The following is a 19,079-nucleotide window of genomic DNA, read 5'->3' as shown; positions in this document are numbered from 1 at the left end:
GACCGCAGTGTAATCTTGCTCACATTTGCCTTTTCAGGTACATGGACTGTAGATGGGAGTTTCCCTGAGTTCCCTTTCATTTCGCCCACCGAGTTAGCGAGCTGGGCCAACTGCCTGTTCATCATATCCATATTTGCCCTATGCTCCTTCTGGGCACTTTGCATCCCTTGCATTGTTTCATTACTGGACTGCAAGTCATTTTTAATGCTTTGCTGCGAGGCAAGCATCTCCCCCATCATGTCCTCCATAGACCTCCTCGACCTGTTTGGCTGATGGAATTGGTTTGAGCTCTGGTGCTGGTTATACTGAGGTGGTGGGTTTGATTGGTAGCCTGAGAAATTTTGTTGGTTTTGGTTCTGTGGGTACTGGTTATACTGGGCAGGAGGGTTATACTGGTAGTGGTTGTGCTGGTACTTACTTTGATTTTGGTGGTGGGTGTTATGTTGAGGCCCTGGGTTAAATTGGTTCTGGTTTTGGTTCTAGTTCTGGGTTTGGTTGTTTCGCTGATGGGGTGGCACATAGGTAGGGTTCGGGTTCTGGTTTTGAGAGTTTTGGTTCTGAGGATGCTGGTTTCTTCCTACCCAGTTAGATTGGTAGTCAGGGTTTGTTGGGCCACGATTGGGATTTTGGTTTGGGTGGGGATTGGGTTGATTTGGAGCCTAATTTTGGTTCTGATTCTGATTTCCATCTCCCTATCGGAAATTTTGGTGGTCCCTCCATGGTGCATCCCTTTGCTTCCCCGGAACCCAGTTCCCGTTGGAATTGTAGTATCCTGCGGCATTTGCTTGCTCCACATCCAGCGGGTTGTCCGGCTGATCATATGGTAGTGCTGGGGCTTCTTGGCCTCCAGTCGGAGAAGGTGGTGGAGTGTTCTGCTTGATTGCAGTCAGCAACTCCTTCTTTAATTCCTCCATCTTCAAATCCATCCGTTCCTCCTGGTCAGTAGCCGAAGCACTCGCTACCCTTTCTCTGCTGTACCCATCTCTCGCGTTGTCGTACGTCTTCTTCGCATTCAACATCTTGCGTAACATCTTTATGGCTTCACTTACTCTCAACTGGGTGAAATCACCTCCAGATGATGAATTCGCCAGATCCTTGGTTTCCTTGTTCATCCCTTCATAGAAGGTGTGGTGCACCTCTATCTCTTTCATGCGATGGTTGGGGCATGACTCCAGAAGACTCATGTACTTCTCCCAGTACTCGCTCAGGGTTTCATCATATTCTTGGCTTATGCACGATATTTTCCTCTTCAATGCACTTGTCTTTGAAGACGGGAAAAACTCGGCTAGGAAAACTGACTTGAAATCGGCCCATGTATTGATAGAGTCGGCTAGCAGGCGCATGAACCAAGTGTTGGCCTCTCCCTTTAGGACAAAAGGTAGGGCCTTCAGTCTGTAATCGTCCTCGCTTGCTCCTGCTGGCCGCCTCTGCGCCTTACAGATTTTGCAGAACTCATTTAAGAATTCGTATGGTCCCTCGTAACTCTTCCCACGGTACGTCGGTAGGATTGCAATCACGTGGGGCTTCACATCACAGGCGGTGTGGCCTGGGGTGACCACTATGGCTTGTGGGGGATCTCCGTCGGCGTGTGCGGTAAGTGTTGCGAGCTCGGGATCGTCCTCACCTTGGTCAGCCATTCTCACTAGTGTTCTTACTGGTTGGGGTGGGAGTTGCGGGAGTTGGTACTCTAGATCTTCTTTCTCCTCGTCGCTACTAGTGCTGTCGACAGGCCAGAACGAGTGGTGACGAGTATTGTTCCACGAGGAAGTATCCTTGGTCTCCACTGGCCAGGAGCCGAGCCACTTCTCATAAACTGAAAACAAAAAGAAAGGGAAAATTATAAACAATATGTACACCAAAAAGATCACACACAATAACAGGTATGAACGCCATCCATCCCCGGCAATGGCGCCATTTTGATAGCCTTCTTTTGGTTCTTTCCCTAGTTTTTCGTATGTAATTTGGAGTGTATCCAACTGATCAGGAAGAGATTCCCGACCCAGCTGAGTCGTTGGTACGACAACCGGGACCTGGCTTCAAACAAGTTTCCTCAACCCACTTCTACTGATTAGTATAATGGAGGTAAGGGTCGAATCCCACGAGGATGGACACGTTTTGATAACTGCGGTGACTTTCCTGGGTGTTTTTGGTTAGCTACCACGCTTGGGTTGAGATTTTACCTAGACAAGAAATAAAGGTGGTACTCTACTGACTAGTAGGCGTGAAAATAACAGGCATGTGGTGGTGTTCGTGAAAGTAGAAGACAAGGTGTCTCAGGGACATATGGAAAGTAGACAGTTACTAAAAGAGGAAAATTAGACAACAAGGTATATCTGGTGGCTGGGGGCTCTCTGACAGGTCTGGATAGTACAACTGAAAAAGTAGGGAACAAAAGCAAAAGTAACTTAAAGGTAAAAGTGGTCCAACTAAAGTTGATTTTGACGTTTTCTTCTTCACCAAGTATTGACAAAAAATCATATGAACACAAACACCATAACTAACTTCAAATTCATGAATACAAACTCAAGATCCATCGATTAAAATGTTTAAACTTAAATTAAACGGTGAAACTGCAACTTTACTTCTACTGACTAACATGCAAGATGGTAATCACGGCGTAGAAAAGAAACTCGTGCACGAAAACTTAACTAAACATAGCTACAACTTCGAATCAGCAACTCCAGATAAGAAAGCACTCAGAAATTAAAAGCAATAAATAGATCTAACTTTCCTAGGCAGAATGAAGCAAACTCGAACCAAAGCGACATGCGAAATAGAAACTTTATAACGTAAATGGTGGAAAATAACAAAGTACTTCAAAAGAGCAACAGCGATGAGTGTTTGCAACAAAACAAACGATGAAAACAAGTAAAGATTAAACTAGAAATCAAAGTAACGAAGTTTGGCCACTTCGGGCGATGATACTACTACACTACTACGATAACTGGCTGGAACGACGGACTGATGACTTCTCCGGCAGACTCTTAGACGTCAAGTGACCATGGCTGTGGCGAGGAACGAGAGATTGGACAATGCTGAAGGACTAATCTTCTAGAGAGAATTCTACTAAGTGTGTTTTGAACCGAGAACTTTGAACCGAACTCTAAGGAACCAACTCTAAAGGGGCGAACTCCTTCTCTCTCTCCAAGTGGCTTCTTTTATAGGGAGGCTTGCCCTTGATTTTAGGGTAGACTTCCTCCGCGTTTTGACCTTTTTGCCCTTGTCAATGATCATCCCAGCCTATCCTCCTTCTCCATCTCGAGCCTTTTTCTGGCATGCATCCTGGTCCGTATTGCACCCTTCTAGCGCCCTTTTCACTTGCGTCACCTGAATCGTCTCCTACTGACTTGGATCCTTTAATCCTGCACACTTGAGCAACTGTTTTGCAGATAATACATGCATTTCACTACATACTGACCAGTAACCAAGGCTTAGAATACGACTTATCAAACACCTTACCGTGGACTTCGTCCAGCTTATACCTTCATAACCCAATTTCCCATTTTTCTCCTTCACAACTCTTCTCCCTAAGCATTCAGTGGTGGCCCTTAAACATGTGTTAGCTCGAAGTTATCTAAGGCTTATAACTCATTATTATAGTAGGGCTTCACAACTAAGTAAGTAGAGGCATCCTCCATCGTTCTCGCTTCACTCAGATTAACTAGGCTTATTACAGGAAAAAACTTCTAAGTTGAAATGCTTCCTATTTTCAATTACTTTCACTAAGGGGATCATGCCGTATTATATTCACTGGCTCATGCGACAAAACTTAGACCTACAGACTCTTAACATGCAGACAAAATAATGCATTGACTCCTCTCCCCATCCCACTTCACTCAAGCTTGTCCCCAAGCCATCGTCGTGAAGGGGGAAACAGAGAGATCGATGCAAAACAACAAAACAGGTTATAAAAACAAAATCCCACCAAGTTCCTTTATCATTTCCCTCCTCATTAACTGCATCTCCTTCTTCACATCCTGGACTTCCTTACGTAGCTCTTCAACCTCTTCACTTGGCATGGCTTCCTCGGCTTCCTCAGGCTCTGCTTTCACCTTATCTCCCAACGAGTAGAAGAGAGTCTTGGTGCCATGAGTCTGCAGCAACCCCTTGTTGAAAAAATAATCAACACTGAACACTTCCGGGGGTTCGCACATGACTACCAACGGAGCGGCCTTGGCAATCTTCATTTCTATGTTTCGTTGGAGGTAGGCGCCGAGGAGGTGACAGGTATACATATGACGCGCAGGGTTGCTCGTCATTTGGTGGCATGCCTGAGCCAGCCAATAGCCTAGGTGCACCTTCACGCCTTTCGCCATGCACCATGTGAAGTAGAGGTCGGTAGTTGTAAGAGCTGAATTAGCGGTACCCATCAAGTTGTAACTGACAAACGTCTGAGCAAAGCGGAGAATTCGGTCTTCAATGTGGGAGGCTTTGGAGTAGCTGGACTTAAACGTTCCCGCCTTGGGGTGCGTGATCAGTTCCCATGCCGTTTGCACCTTGAAACCGGGCGTGTTCTTCGGCACTCCAACCATCCTCTCATTCCATGCCCCCTCTTCATCCTCGGCTTGGGTAAACAACCCCATCCGCAGAGACCATTCCCGAATGCTCATCTCATATTCTTCATTAAAAAGCCTGAACGTTATTGAATCCGCGTCGAGATCAGTGGTGTTCTTCAAACGAAAGGTGGAGAAAAACTCCCTTGCTAGATCCACGGGCACCCTCTCCTGGCTGTGCTGTAATAACCACTCAAACCCTATCGAATAGATACAAGCGCGGAATTCCTTGTCACATGCAATCATTTTAAGCTCCCTTGAGTTGTACTGCTTCCCAGATTTGGCCATCTTCCCAGCGCTACATCTTTCCTTGTACACTGCGGTCCTCTTCTGGTCGTCGAACTGCCTCATCTCCTCTAACAACTCTTTAGTCAGCCAGACTTCCGGACGTCCTGGAATAGGCTCTTCTTCAGCTTCTTCAGATTCATAATCGGGCTCAGGGATGGGCTCGTCTTGTTCCTCGACAGAGGGATCCTCGGTTATAGGGGAAAGGGTCTCCTCGACCTCCTTGACGGAGGGAGCTTTCCTTGACCGAGTAGATGAGGTCGCCGCCGCCTTTCCTTTCCTCGCCCTTTCCTTGGCCAGGCGGCGTTCCTCTGCCTCTGCAGCATCAGGAACTAAGTCATCGACTTCATCGAGGAGACTCCTCCTGGTGCGCCTCCTTTCTGCCCTCTCATCTATCTTAGGTTCATCTTCATCCTGGTCACCCACCAGGTCCACAATCAATTTCAGCCCTCCCTCGGGCTCCGGTACTCCAGTCGCAAGTAGATCTGCTTCTTCCAACAGCTTTTCCGGGGTTTCCCCTTCACGTTCCACTATCGGGGTCGCCCCCTCAATATAAATGGGGTTCTCCCCCCAGACACCACTTGGGGTCGCCCCCTCTTCCACGAACTCAGGGGTCGCACCCCTGAAATCAATTGGGGTCTCATCCCCAGTTTCCAAAGGGGTTTCCCCCTCAGCAACATCCTTCACAATAGGGGTTTCCCCCTCAATCATACTGTCCACAATAGGGGTTGCCCCCTCCACAACTTCATCTAAAACAGGGGTTTCCCCCTCACCATCTTCTTTTCCCTCAAAACTAGGGTTCTCATCACCGTGCTTCTCTGTCTCATCATCTGTTCCGCCGTTTGTTGGTCTATCCTCCTCCGGCCGTTCGTGTACCGCCTCCTCTTTCTCCGCCTCCTGTGAAGCGGTTTCTGCGCGTTGAGATGTAGATTCTTGCGGTCTTTCTTCACGAAGATTCGCCGGTTGTGCTGCCGAGTCTGCCGGAGTCGTCAGTGGTGGTACGACCGGCGCGGACGTCATCAGGCTAGCGGCGAACAGGGCATATACTTCTTTTGCTTTCTCGACGCTCCCCAATTTCTGCGTCAATTCCGCCAACAGGGCTGGGTCGTACACCGTGCTTTGTGAACTTCCGGTGAGTTGGGTTGAATCCATCACTGCAGATCTGAAATTGAAAGAAAATCTGGTCGAATTTGGGTTAGGGTTTATTTTCTAGAGAGAGAGAACAAAAGTAGAGAGAAGGGAGAGTAAATTCAGATTTTCGTCGATTTGGGATTATTGGAGAGAGAGAGAGACGACGGTTGCTTTTCTGATGAAAGGATGGTGCAGTTGCAGGCATGATGTAAGCAACCGTACAACTTCCATAATTATCGGCAGATTTGAAATTCAAATTTTCTCCGTCCCTCCTTGACCTCTTCCTCCAAGCTTCCCTTGACTTCTCCCTTCAGGTTCTCCTCCAGACGACTCCCTAGACCATGACCCTACACAATAAAAAAATTGAAGGTTCCAGACTCCCAGGTCAAGGTTAGAGTATAAAGTATCGGTTTCCTTCGGAGTCTGGTGCTTCGAAAATATTTTTGGATTTTCTAAGTTTGAAAAGTAATTAAACTATTTACACACTTCTTTAGAGTATTCCCGAGATTCCCTGGTTCAGTTTGTATTTTCAAAATTGTTAACCTACTACTTGACCCAGGAATTCATCGAGAATATCCCCTCGTCCGTCTAGGCGATAGTAGGGAGTGCATGTAGTGGAACTTCGTCCACCACACACAACTCGGAATTATCCCTATAGACTTTCACTCTATGACCATTGACAAGGAAAGGAACAGAGTTAGGAGCACTTCCCTGGATCTCCACTGCTCCGTTTGCGCGGATGCCGACGATGGTATATGGGCCGATCCATTTAGACTTCAATTTTCCTGGCATTAGCTTGAGCCGGGACTGGAAAAGGAGCACCTTCTGTCCCACATGAAGTTCCTTGACCCGGAGATTCTTATCATGCCATAACTTCGTCCTTTCTTTGTACCACATGGCAGACTCAAATGACTCCAGCCGAAGTTCCTCCAATTCTTGCAATTGTAATTTCCTCTCTTCTTCGCAAGCTATCGGCTTCATGTTCAGTTCTTTCACTGCCCAGTACGCCTTGTGCTCAATACCAACAGGTAAGTGACACATCTTGCCAAACACAAGCCTGTAAGGCGACATTCCAATAGGCGTTTTAAAAGCAGTTCTGTAAGCCCACAATGCGTCTCCGAGCCTCTTGCTCCAGTCCTTCCTTGACGGATTAACTGTTTTCTCCAATATCGCCTTGATCTCGCGATTAGAAATCTCTGCCTGGCCATTAGACTGGGGATGGTACGGAGTCGACACTCTATGGTGAACACCATATTTCTTCATCAAAGCCTCGATGGTGCGATTACAGAAATGAGTTCCTTGATCCGAGACGATGGCCCGAGGAACTCCATATCTGTTGAAAATATTGGCCTTCAAAAATTTTGCCACCTCCTTCGATTCGCATGTTGTGGTGGCCTTAGCTTCTATCCACTTAGACACATAGTCTACTGCAACCAATATATACGTGTTCCCACAAGATGATGGGAACGGTCCCATAAAGTCCATTCCCCACACATCAAAAATTTCGCACACGATCACCGGGACCTGAGGCATCTCGTCCCTTCTTGAAATTCCCCCCGTCTGCTGGCACCTCTCGCAACATTGGCAGAACTCAAAGGCATCCCTATTTAGCGTCGGCCAATAAAAACCGTTGTCCAAAACTTTCCTCGCTGTCTTCCTCGGTCCAAAGTGACCTCCACATGCTAAGGTGTGGCAATGAATTAACACATCTCTTTGTTCCCATTCGGGAATGCAGCGTCTAATCACTTGATCTGAGCACATTTTCCACAGGTAAGGGTCGTCCCAAAAGTAATATTTAGCTTCACTTCTAATCTTCATCCTCTGGGCCCGGGAAACTTCGTCTGAACTTGGCATCTCTCCCGTGACCAAGTAGTTGGCTAAATCAGCAAACCACGGTTCTGCGTTCAGTGTGCGCTTCCCCTTATCCGATTCCCCTAGACCGGTTAGAGCCAAAACTGCTTCCCAGTTAAGTGGTCTAGGAAATTTCTCCAGAAGGTACAAATGCTCCTCGGGGAAGGCATCGGGTATGGCCTCTTCTGTTTCCCCCTGATGTATTCTGCTCAAGTGATCGGCTACTCTATTCTCCGTCCCTCTTTTGTCTCTTACTTCCCAATCAAACTCCTGCAAGAGTAACACCCAACGGATTAATCTCGGCTTAGACTCTTTCTTAGCCAGCAAGTACTTAATCGCCGCGTGATCCGTGAAGACTATAACCCTCGACCCAAGGAGGTAGGGTCGGAATTTTTCAAACGAGTATACGACAGCCAACATTTCCTTCTCCGTGGTGTCATAATTTTTCTGAGCCTGATTCAGCGTCTTGGAAGCATAGAAGATCACATAGCTTTTTCCATCAATTTTCTGTCCTAGGACAGCTCCCACAGCAAAATCACTCGCATCACACATTATCTCGAAAGGATGGTTCCAGTCTGGTGCCCTGATAATTGGTGCTGATACTAACCTGTCCTTAAGCAACTGGAACGCCCTTTCGCATCCTTCGTCAAAGACGAATTCCACATCATTATGTAACAACCGAGTGAGTGGTTGCGCGATTTTTGCGAAATCCTTGATAAACCTCCTATAGAACCCTGCATGACCTAGGAAGCCTCTCACCTCTTTTTGGTTCGTAGGGTATGGTAATTTTGATATCACATCCACCTTTGCTTTGTCTACTTGAATACCTCTCTCAGAAACCACGTGACCCAGGACAATGCCTTCAGTCACCATGAAATGGCATTTCTCGAAATTCAACACTAAATGCTTCTCTTGGCATCTCTGTAACACTAGATCAAGGCTGGCTAAACAAGTATCAAATGAGTTCCCATATACGGTGAAATCGTCCATGAATATCTCAATGCATACTTCCAACAGATCCGAGAAAATGCTCATCATACACCGTTGGAAAGTTCCCGGTGCATTACACAATCCAAACGGCATTCTTCGGTATGCATAGGTACCAAAGGGGCACGTGAATGTGGTTTTCCCTTGGTCCTCTGGATTAACGTAGATTTGGAAATAACCGTTGTATCCGTCAAGGAAACAAAAGTACTGTTTGCCAGCCAGTCTTTCCAGCATCTGATCAATAAAAGGTAGGGGAAAATGATCCTTCTTTGTGGCTTCGTTCAACTTCCTGTAGTCGATGCACATCCTCCATCCTGTCACTAGTCTGGTGGGTACCAGCTCATTTTTTTCATTCTTAACAACCTGTATTCCAGATTTTTTTGGTACCATATGGACAGGACTGACCCACTCGCTATCTGGAATGGAGTAGATGATCCCTAGGGCAAGCAATTTTAACACCTCCTTTAGGACCTCCTCTCGCATGTTCGGATTCAGTTTCCGTTGTGCATCTCGATGAGCCTTCGCACCTTCTTCTAAACGAATGTGGTGCATACAAAGATCAGGACTTATTCCTACCAAATCTGAGAGAGTCCATCCTATTGCTTTCTTGTTTCTTTTGATGACTTCCAATAACTCCTTCTCTTGCTCCTTGGTCAGGTTGCTGTTGACTATTACCGGAAATGTCTCATCCTCCTCCAAGTAAGCGTACTTGAGGCCTGGTGGAAGTGTCTTCAGCTCCTTTTTTGTTCCATTCGTCTCCTGGGGCAAGGGATTTTTGTCCGCAATTTCTGGTAATGCCTCCTTCCCAGACCCAGGAGATTTTTCCAGACTAGCCACGTGAGCCGATCCCTTAGATTTGGCTGACTCGGGACTTCTGCAGAATTCCATAATGGCCTCCGTGAGTTCTTCATCTGTCAATTCCGCTGTGTTCATTGCTGCACACCATCCTACAACTTCTCTGTCAATCGAATGACTCAACTCCGAGTTGTCGATTTGTTCCTGTATCAATTCCGTCTCAAGATACTCTTGGACCAAGGGGTTAATAACATCAATAGCATAGAGATTCTCAACATCTAAAGGCCTTTTCATCCCCTCATCTATGCTAAAAGTATACTTCTCCCCGTTATAATCCAAGCAAATTGTTCCATCAAAGACATCGATAATGGTCTTAGCGGTACGCAAAAATGGTCTCCCTAAAAGTACCCCACTGGACTCAGCAGACTCATTATCATTCATCTTGATCACATAAAAATCAGCAGGATATAGAAAATCATGCACTTTGACTATAACATTTTCCAACACTCCTTCAGGGCAGATGCAAGTTCTATCTGCTAACTGGATCACTACCTTGGTAGCAACCATCCTCACTCCAGTCAATTTCTTATAGATCGAAAGCGGTAAAACATTTATTGACGCCCCTAGATCACACATAGCATGCTCGACCTTGATATCCCCTAGAGAGATGGGTAATGTGAACATACCTGGGTCGGTGCATTTTGAGGGCATCCTTCTCTTTTGTATCACAGCAGACACATTCTCCCCGATCACAATCTTCCCATCTGGCTTGGTCTTCCCTGCAATGAACTCCTTGATGAACTTGCTGAAAGCAGGCATTTTTAGGGCTTGCAAGAATGGCAGGTTGATTTCCAACTTGCTAAAAATCTCCATGAGATCCTCTGTATCATCCTTTTTCTTCTTCGCTTCCCCGCGGTATGGAAATGGCTTTGGTCGCTTTACTGCATTGGTGGAAGTCCCAACCTGGGTTCCATCAACTCCACTGTTTCCTTCCTTACTCACTTCTTCAGGTTCGGGGTCTAGGAAGAACGGGTCCCTTGGTCGAGGTAGGGATCCCCCTAAATCTCCCTTCTGGAGGTCTTCCTGAATAAGGATTTCCCTGGGTCTAGCGCTTTCCTCTTGATGCAGCTGACTCTGTTTTCCTTCACTAGCCTGCATGGGCACTTCCTCATCAATTTCCAACGTCGGCCCTTCATAACCCCGCCCAGATCTCAAGGTGATTTGACTAATGTTTGCTCGGTCTGGCGGTTTGACGGTGGCAGGAAGTTTCCCTTCATTTCCTCGCATCTCATTCAAGGAGACTGCAATCTGGGACAGTTGCTTTGCCATCATATCCATGGCGGCTTTATGTTCAGACTGAGCATCTTGTAACTTGTGCACCACGTCATTGTTGGAGTGTAGGTTACTCTGCATGAACTGCTGTGAATTCACTAGATCGTGGACCATGTCATCCAAACTCCTCTGTGGTCTGGAGTTGAATTGACCAGAATTCGGTCCTTGACCTTGATTCTGACGATAGTTACCTTGATGATTGTTATATTGGTTATTAGACCCTTGATTTCCCTGATGGTTGTTGTACTGGCTACCAGACCCTTGATTCCCTTGATGATTTGGTTGGGAATTCTGGTAGTTCCCTTGGTTATTTCTCTGATGAGGTGGCACATAGGAGCTCCCTGGATTGTTCTGATTCCTATTTCCCCAATTAGTATGGTCCTGATTCCTGTACCCCAGCTGCAATTGCCCCTCTTGACCTTTTCCTGACCAGTTGGACTGCCTCTCCGGAGGATGTGCATAATTCGTGAGCTGAAGTGGGGGTGATTGGCCTTGATCATGGTCAGTCCACCTGAAGTTTGGGTGAGTCCTCCATGGAGCGTCCCTCTGTCTTCCTTGGTTCCAACTTCCGTCGGGATTCCAACTTCCCATCGAATTTGCCTGAGCTTGGCACTCCCCTTCGCAGGGCTGACTGTAGTACGGTTGAAGTTGCCTTTCCTCTTGACCAGGGGGTTTCTCAATTTCCACTGGAGCATGCGGATTGTATTTCTCAATTGCATTTAGCAAGGCTTTTTCCAGTTTATCGATCCTATCTTCCACCTTCTTGTCTTCTTGTTCCATTACTGCATTGGCTGATCCTCTCCTCAATATGCTTCGCGGGTTATCATAGGCCTTCTTCGCCTCGATCAGCCTTCCCAAAGTTTCCCGAGCTTCACTTGCTTTATTCTTGGTAAAATTTCCCCCGCTCGAGGAGTTCATCAAGTCCTTTGATTCAGGGTTTGCACCTTCGTAGAACAGATAATAAGTCTCCGCTTCTATCATCCTGTGGTTCGGACAAGCATCCAGCAGCCCCTTGAAACGGGACCAATAAGAACTCAGAGACTCATCGTATTCCTGCTTGCACTCCTGAATCTCCTTCTTCAAGGCATTCGTCTTGTTGGACGGAAAAAAGTAATCCAAAAACTCTAGTTTAAAGTCCTTCCACGTGTTGATCGAGTCCGGTGAGAGCCTTAGCAGCCAAGTGTTCGCCTCCCCTTTGAGAGCAAACGGGATTGCTCGAAGACGGTAGTCCTCCTCTGTTGCCTCGTTGGGTCGCTTTTGAATGCTGCATAGTTTACTGAACTCGTTCAAAAATTCATAGGGGCATTCGTTCCTCCGTCCAGAGAAAGTGGGTAAAACTCCGAGTACATTCGTCTTGATATCGATCGCCCTCCGTCGTGGGTTCGAGACTATAGCATGAGCGGGTTCACCGTCGAGATGTGCGGTGAGCGACCCTATTTCCGGATCAGGATCTACTAGATGAGCCATATTCGGGTCTTCCTCCTCCTCGGTCTCGGAATGCTCTGGTTCTGTTGACGACTCCGGGTTCTCCTCTGTCGACGAATTCCACTCTTTTTCACTCTCTGACTCGAACGGGAATGGATCCTCCGTCCTCAATCCTGATCTGGTGGTGATGGTAGATGTAGATTCCTTGACTCGCCACTTGTATTGGCCACTCCCCGACCCAGATGAGCTCGCCCAACTTCCAGAAAGGAAGCCTGCGTTCATAAACTGTCAAGGAGAAAGAAAATAACAGATATTAAAATATTTACACCAAATCCTTAAACGCAAATACAATAAACGCCATCCTTCCCCGGCAACGGCGCCATTTGAAAGTCGGATTTGTTTCTCGGTGCGCACAGAAGGAAATAAACAGGTTCCCTTGGTCCAGCAAATCCACTAGATCACGCGGTCTAGGAACTCGTTGGTCGTAGGAAATCCTGGTCGTCGGACACACAGAGCACTCTTTCAAAAACCCTCAACCACTTTACTAAACCTAGTATAGGGAAGTAGGGATCGATCCCACAGAGATGGATGCGTAATAATCGTGTTCAAGGATTTGGACTTGTTTTTGGGGTTGGCTGCTGCCACGCATTTTTCTTGGGTTGAGGAAAAAAAAATAAACTTGACTTGGGAATTTTAAAACGGCTACGCTAACAACTAGACCTAGGCGAAGCAACAAAGAAAACTATGCAAGGAAAATTAACCGCACAATCACTAGATCTAGAAAAAGAAAAAAAAAACTCTAATTACCTAGACTCGGGAAACAAACTGACTGTGGGGACCATGACTGAAAAAAAAAGCAGAGTACGGACGAAAAGCTGGCAGAATAACTAACTCTGGTACTAACTAACAGCGACATCATCTTCTTCAACCAAATTGCGTAAAAACTCATAAGAAAAACAACATGAACGAAATCAGAGCAGAGCAAACTAAATCTAAACCAATTTGATGCATAACAACAAGAACTAAACAGATCCAGAGATGCTAGACGAAGTAAAACAGGAAACAAGCGGAAAACTCAAATCCATCCAACAACTCCCCTTTCTCACTTTGGATCCAACCTCAGACGCTAAATCCACTCCGGATCCAAGCGTCCGACACAAACTCCAACCAACAGAAACATTTCATAACTTCAGATTTTAACGACAACCTCCAATAAATCAACAAACCACAGATCTATCACCAAATTCCCAGATCGAGTACCACAGCATCAAAATAAAAACAGAGATCGACATAAAACTTGTTAAAATAAACTCTCAGCAGCAAGATCTACGTAAATCAACTTGAAATATCACAAATAAACGCAAACCAACAGAAGCGAAAGGATAACAAGTAACATCAACAGCCAAGTCGACTCCCAAAAGTGAAGTTCGACCGCAAAAGTGCAAAAACAACTGAAATTTAAAGAGATTGTATCTTCGCCCACACGCGGACGGTGTTGCAACTGAAACTTCTGAAGAAATGAACCCCTTCGTGACCCAAACTACCCCAGATCTCCCATTCCCAAGTGTGTGTTGTGTGTGTGAGCTAAGAGTGAGCGAAAAAAAGTGATAGCGTCCTCTTTGTGTGTTGCATGCTCTTCTATTTATAGGCGTTGGAGTGGGGCCCAGCGAGGTATAGATAGACTTTGTTGCCCTCAGCTACTGACTCCCTCCGTCACGCCTTCTTTTCCTTTTAAGTCTGCTCATTTCACTTCATTCCTTCGCTAGATTGTTTCCTTCAGCATTCCCTCGATCTAGCGATTCTATCACACACCTGGCTTAGGAAACGTGTTAGACCCAGCAAAATGTAACGCTTTTCACCATATAACCGATGCATGAAATTAGTTGGGAAACTAATTTACCTCTCCTTATCATATGCATTGAAAAGAGGAGAACATCTGGAAGTTGACGGCTACACAGATGCTGATTGAGCTAGCAATCCAATTGACAGAAAGTCAACTGGTGGATACTTCACATTCGTCGGGGGCAACCTAGTTACTTGGAGAAGCAAGAAACAAAAGGTTGTAGCTCTATCAAGTGCTGAGGCAGAATTCAGAGGCATCAAGAGTGGGCTCATGGAGATCATGTGGCTAAGGAGGCTACTCACTGAAATCGGTTTCTCCCCAAATCGGAAGAGCAAGCTATTTTGTGATAATAGAGCGGCAATCAGCATATCAGAGAATCCAGTCCAACACGACAGGACTAAATATGTCGAGGTTGATCGCCAGTTTATTAAAGAAAAACTTGAAGGAGGAATTATCGAGTTTCCATTCATTCGATCTGAAGAACAATTGGCAGATATTTTAACCAAAGCCGTGAATCGAAGAAGCTTCAAAGAAATTCTAGTCAAGTTGAACATTGGAGATTCCATTGCTCAACTTGCAGGGGTAGTGTCAAGAATCATCTAACGGCTAGTCCATTTACCAAATAATGGGTAATTGCAATAATAATAAATTACATGGTATTACCTAGGAACATTAAATCTTTTGTAGTTCCTAAAGTGAAGGGGGATGTATCCCATGGTTGTACTACCCTATAAAATGGGGCCATTGTAACTAGTCTAAATACACAGCAGAAAATACAATACAATCTCATTCCCTACTTTTACCACCATGTTTAATCTTCCATACAATGCCTCTCTCGATTACCATCTTTAAAAGCGGCTCTACAATCTTTTCATTGGTTGTGGATGCCCTAAAAACATTTTTGGAATAAAACTTAATGTGCATTAATCTAAACCATATTTCAAATAATGATTTTTAAAATATCATTGTTATCCACAATAACAACACCAAAATAATTTATATTACATGACTATTATTTGGAAATGATATAACCACATTCAAATTAAGAATTTCTTTTCACGCTACTTATTCCAAATATATTATGTTTACGTATGTTATTTGTCAGTGATACTATAATCAACCAAGATGTTATTATTTTGTTGTTTTGATCACGTTTTTATCCATTTTCTTCACATATTATACAATTTATTATTTTATAAATATTATTATTATTATTATTATTACTTTTTTTTGCTTCAAATATAATAAAACTTAAAAGTAAATTCATGTTAATAAACTATACTAATCAATAACTTGAGATCTCAACTTCTCAAGTTAGAAAATTTGGATAACCCAATAATCACATCTTAGTTGATTAATTTTTTTAATGGTTAATTTTAGATCATAGCCTAATTTGACATGCATGGCCAAATAGTACATCCATTATTAATGTTGAAAAAAAGATAAATTTCTTATTTCCTGTCATATCTATACAATATATAAAAGGGGAGTTTTGGAAGGTTTTGAATAATCCTTATATTGAGGGATGTAAATGCAATTAATATAAAATTCAGAAACTAATTCTAATAAATATATAATCCACTTGGTTGGTTAGTTTCCCATGTTTCATACGTGAGTGAGTGGGAGGTTATTTACACTAAGAATTTTATTATTGGTAAAATAAGAAGGTGTGCATCTTTTTATCAGAATGACCGTCCTATATTCACATGATGAATACCTCAGAATCTCTTCATGGATTTATCAAAAAGCTTTATGAAGAATCAAAAAGGCTTGGGAGTCATGCAACTAAAGTTGATGAAGTTCACACAAAGTGATTACGAGCCAACTGGGTCAACATTATCGTGACTATTCTTCTTCCTACACTCTGTTTTTCTCAAGTTTGGCTATGCGGTACTTCTATTTCTCTTTCTAATTAATATTCTTTTCTGTAATTTGATAGTATACAATAACTACTATATTTATATTTTATTTTGGTGAAATTAACAGGTTGATTTTTGGATTTATCTTCTTGATTTGGATGGCTAAGGAAGCCTCCACAAAATTATGTGGTGTTCATTGTTCAATTGTGTACTTTCATGGGTCATACATCTTATGCTTTGTGACGGACTAGGTTTTCGGTCGGGTGTGTAAATGTAGGGGTGTATCCAACTGATCAGGATAAGATTCCTAACCTAGCTGAGTCGTTGGCACGACAACCGAACCTGGTGTCAAATAAATTTCCTCAACCCACTTCTACTGGCTAGTATAGTGGAGGTAAGGGTCGAATCCCACAAGGATGGACACGTTCGGATAACTGCGGTGACATTCCTGGGTGTTTTTGGTTAGTTACCATGCTTTTGGGGTTGGGATTCTACCTAGGCGAGAAATAAAGATAGTACTCTACTGACTAGTAGGCGTGAAAATTACAGACATGTGGTTGTGTTCGTGAAAATAGGGGACAAGGTATTTCAGAGACATGTGAAAAGTAAACAATTACTAAAAGAGGAAACTTAGACAACAGGGTATATCTGGTGGCTGGTTGGCTTTCTGACAGGTACAACTGAAAAGTAAGAGACAAAAGCAAAAGCAACTAAAACTCCATGACAAAACTCAGATTCATGAATTCAAACTCAAGATCCATTAATTAAAATACTTAACTTAAGATGAACAGCTGAAACTGCAGATTACTTCTACTGACTAACATGCAGGGTGGTGATCACAGCGCAGAACAAAAAAAACTCGTGCACGAAAACTTAAACTGAGACATAACTACAATTTTCAATCAATAACTTCAGATCTAGCCTACTTGACGGAAAAACACATGCACGCACTTAAAAATTAAAAACTATGACTAAATCTAACTTTCCTAGGCAGAATGAAGCAAGCTCAAACCAAAGAGACATACGAAATAGAAACTTCATCACTTAAACGTTTGGATCTTCACTAAGTACTTTAAAAGGCAACAAGATAAATGTTTGCAACAGATCCAACGAAGAAAACAGGTAAAAATTAAACTAGAAAGCATATAACGATTGTTTTGCCACTACGACAAACTGGCTGGAATGGTAGAACGATGATTTCTCCGGCAGACTCTTGGACGTCAAGTGACCATAGCTGTGGCGAGGAACGAGAGACTGGATAATGCTGAAAGACTGATCTTCTAGAGAGAATTCTACTAAGTGTGAAGAGTGAACGACCCGAGTGTGTCTTCTCTCTCTCCAAGTGGCTTCTTTTATAGGGAGGCTTGCCCTTGCTTTTAGGATAGACTTCCTTCTCGATTTGACTTTTCTTCCCTTGTTAATGATCATCCCAGCTGTCCTTCTTCTCCATCTCGAGCCTTTTCTCTGGCATGCATCCTGGTCAGTATTGCACCCTTCTAGCGCTCTTTTCGCTTGCGTCGTCTGAATCGTCTCCTACTGGCTTGGATCCCTTAATCCTGCACACTTGAGAAACTGTTTTGCAGATAATACATGCATTTTATGACATACTGACCAGTAACCAAGGCTTAGAATACAATTTATCACTTTGCTCTACGGGTGATCGTTTTAATACATATTGATTATTGATTTTGTGCATTGCAAATTGGTTTTGTTCTTTATTTTATTGTAGTTTTAGGTGAGGCAGATGGATTTACCTACGAGTTCTGTTGAAAAGTGACAAAATTGTGAAGAATTGAAGATTTTAGTTTATAATGATGAGATTGATTTTAATTTTAAAGTTAATGTAGTGTATAAAGAAGTTTTAAAAATGATGAGAAATTATGTATTTAATTCTTTGTTGTGATAGATTTTTATCTTCTTACTACATGATTTAATGTTTAAACATTATATTATGTGATTTGTTTCAAATTTATTATGCTTCAATGTTGATTTGTATAGATTTTTGTTCTCATATAACTAAAATTGTTACTCATATTGTTCATTGTTAATATTGATTCTAATTTATTTAATTAATTTAAAATTGAAAATTAATATTTTGAAAATATATTAATCTGTGCATAGCACTGACGTGATACTAGTATATGTATAAAAGTAAACTATCAATTACAATATCGATATCATATTATACATCATGTTTGTTTTGAATAATGTGATAATTTGCATCACTCTTTATATCATAAGAAGTCATACAAACTTTATAAGTTAAGATTAATTTTAAATATATATAATTTCATCTAATTCCATAATTTATACTATAAACTTAGTGAATTTAGCTTAGTGAATTTATGCGGAAAAGAAGCTTGCAATAAATGCATATAATTTCAATTTTGACCCAAACCGAGGACAAATTAAATTTTTTAGTAGAATTCCATTTTGACACAAATAGAATGAAAAAACAATATGGAGTAATACTACGGAGTATATAATTTAATTACTTAGTTAAAAAAAGATTTAACTTTAAAAATGCTATAGATTATAAAAATTCTAATAAATTAATAGTCAAAATTAGGGATGTCAATTGGGCTAACCTGCTCGGGTTCGGGCCAATCCACTCAGGTTGTCAGGCTATTTGGGTACGGGTTATTCGGGCTGTGAATTTTTCGGGTTATATATTTTCGGCCCTAACACTAAATCTTCGGGTTTAGAGCTAACCCACGGGCTATTCGGGTCAATAGTAATCTTATATGTTCTCTTCTATCCAATCCAATATTCTAAATTATTAAAAAGCATATTGTAACAAATAGTAAAGTATTATCAAAGTGATCAAGAGAAAAAAAAATAATAGCAATTGAAAATTGTAACAAAATAGATAAACATATCGTTTAATTAATAGCACACATGAATCTGACTACAATTAAATGGAAATCATACAATTCATAAAACCCTAACTTTTAATCAATTCATATAACCCTAACTTTGAATTTAAGATGGAAGACATAATTACTATATATTCTTCAT

Source organism: Salvia hispanica, chromosome 5 (assembly GCF_023119035.1).
Source record: "Salvia hispanica cultivar TCC Black 2014 chromosome 5, UniMelb_Shisp_WGS_1.0, whole genome shotgun sequence".
Taxonomy (NCBI): Eukaryota; Viridiplantae; Streptophyta; class Magnoliopsida; order Lamiales; family Lamiaceae; genus Salvia; species Salvia hispanica.
This window is presented reverse-complemented; position numbering follows the sequence as displayed.